At 49.0% G+C, this 2,514-nt stretch overlaps 1 non-coding gene across 1 annotated transcript; it reads left to right on the forward strand.

The window, feature by feature from the left end:
* The first annotated feature begins 849 nt into the window (after positions 1-849).
* Positions 850-922, forward strand: trnac-aca (transfer RNA cysteine (anticodon ACA)). Its single transcript has one exon. It is a non-coding gene; the product is annotated as a tRNA-Cys (tRNA).
* The last annotated feature ends 1,592 nt before the right edge of the window (positions 923-2,514 follow it).

Genomic DNA, 2,514 nt, shown 5'->3' on the forward strand with positions numbered 1-2,514 from the left:
TGGTGAGCTGCCTTCTTGAAACGTTGCAATCCATTTGTACAGGTACACTTACAGTGCTGTTAGGGAGGGAATGCCACGAATTTGTCCCAATGACAGTGAAGGAACGGCGATATATTTCCAAATCAGAATGCTGAGGGACTTGAGGGTGGTGTTGGCTGTGTGGCGTTGGAGGGGGGCGGGGGGGGGGGGCGGGGGGGGGGCGGGGGAGCTGCCCGGTGGAAGTAGTCTTGGGTTTGGAAGATGCTGTCTGAGGTGCCTTTGGTGGATTCCTGCATCATGCAGACAAGTGGAGAATATTCTATCGCACTCCTGACTTGTGCCACGTCGATCGTGCACTGTTTTTTGGAAGTCAGGAGGTGAGTTACTCCCGCAGGATTCCCATCCTCTGCCCTGCTCTTTTAGCCACTGATTAAACTGATAACATGTGTGCTGAGTCAAAATAGGTGTGTCTTCTTTCGTGCTCAGTTTGTCGTGCATTTTCAGCAATTTTGTCTTTTCCTGAATGTATTTTGAGGCTCAGGTAAGAGCCAATGGCATATGATTGTAAGATACTATATTCAGGCAATATTCAATAGTGGATTCACTGGCTTGAGGGGGACGGTTTCGAGTCATGTTGTTGGCGCTGGATTGATAACGCAGAGAAGCAGGCTGAAGCTTTGGGAACCAGGGTTCGAAATCCAACACAGCAGGTTAACTCATTTCAAGGCAAAGCAGAATTACTGTAAGTCAGCAGAGAAAAATTTAATTTTGCAACATTTCCTCCCTAAAACGAATATGTTTTGACCATGTTTCTGCCGTTTTTGAAGCCTCGGACCGATGTGTAAACATTGCTGCATGCTGCTTTGCCGTGGGTTAGTGGCGCAATGGATAACGCGTCTGACTACAGATCCGAAGATTCCAGGTTCGACTCCTGGCTAGCTCGGTGTGATAATTTAACAATAGTTAAACATGTGGCAAATAGTGACCATAACTCTGTTAACTTTAGGATAGTAATGGACAAGGATGAGTGCTGCCCTACGGGCAGGGTGCTAAATTGGGGGAAGGCTAACTATAGCCGGATTAGGCAGGAATTGGTGAACGTTGGTTGGGAGAGGATGTTCGAGGGTAAGTCCACGTCTGGCATGTGGGAGTCTTCGAAGGAACAATTGACAAGGTTGCAGGATAGGCATGTGCCTGTGAAAAGGTAGGATTCGAGAGCCGTGATATTGAGGATCTGATTAAAATGAAAAGGGAGGCGTACGTTAAGTCCAGGAAGCTGAAAACAGATGGAGCTCTGGAGGAATATAGAGAGAGTAGGAAAAGACTCAAACGGGGAGTTAGAAGGGCAAAAAGAGGTCACAAGGTGTTCTTGGCAGGCAGGATGAAGGAGAATCCTAAGGCATTCTATTCATACCTTAGGAACAAAAGAGTTGTCAGGGAGAAAATCGGACCTCTCAGGGACAAAGAAGGGGAATTATGCTTAGAGCCCAAGGGAATAGGGGAGATCCTAAATGAATACTTTGCATCGGTATTCACGAAGGAGAGGGACGTGTTAACCGGGAGTGTCTCGGAGGGAGGTATTGACCCGTTAGAGAAACTCTCTATTACAAGGGAGGAAGTGTTAGGTTTTTTAGGGAACATCAAAACTGACAAAGCCCCAGGGCCTGATGGCATCTATCCTAGACTGCTCAGGGAGACGAGAGATGAAATTGCTGGGCCTCTGACGGAAATCTTTGTCGCTTCTTTGGACACAGGTGAGGTCCCTGAGGATTGGAGAATAGCGAATGTGGTCCCGTTGTTTAAGAAATCTTAGAAACCCTACAGTACAGAAAGAGGCCATTCGGCCCATCGAGTCTACACCGACCACAATCCCACCCAGGCCCTACCCCCATATCCCTACATATTTTACCCACTAATCCCTCCAATCTACACATCCCAGGACACTAAGGGCAATTTTAGCATGGCCAATCAACCTAACCCGCACATCTTTGGACTGTGGGAGGAAACCGGAGCACCCGGAGGAAACCCACGCAGACACGGGGAGAATGTGCAAACTCCACACAGACAGTGACCCAATCCGGGTCACTGGGTGGCACAGTAGCACAGTGGTTAGCACTGCTGCTTCACAGCTCCAGGGTCCCGGGTTCGATTCCCGGCTCGGGTCACTGTCTGTGTGGAGTTTGCACATTCTCCTCGTGTCTGCGTGGGTTTCCTCTGTGTGCTCCGGTTTCCTCCCAAAGTCCAAAGATGTGCGGGTTAGGTTGATTGGCCAGGTTAAAAAAAATTGCCCCTTAGAGTCCTGGGATTTGTAGGTTAGAGGGATTAGCGGGTAAAATATGTGGGGGTGGGGCCTGGGTGGGATTGTGGTCGGTGCAGACTCGATGGGCCGAATGGCCTCCTTCTGCACTGTAGGGTTTCTATGAAGAAGGGTAGCAGGGATAACCCGAGAAATTATAGGCCGGTGAGCTTGACGTCTGTGATAGGGAAGTTGTTGGAGAGGATTCTTAGAGATAGGATGTACGTGCATTTAGAACG

The sequence above is a fragment of the Mustelus asterias genome, unplaced genomic scaffold (genome assembly GCF_964213995.1).
Source record: "Mustelus asterias unplaced genomic scaffold, sMusAst1.hap1.1 HAP1_SCAFFOLD_120, whole genome shotgun sequence".
Taxonomy (NCBI): Eukaryota; Metazoa; Chordata; class Chondrichthyes; order Carcharhiniformes; family Triakidae; genus Mustelus; species Mustelus asterias.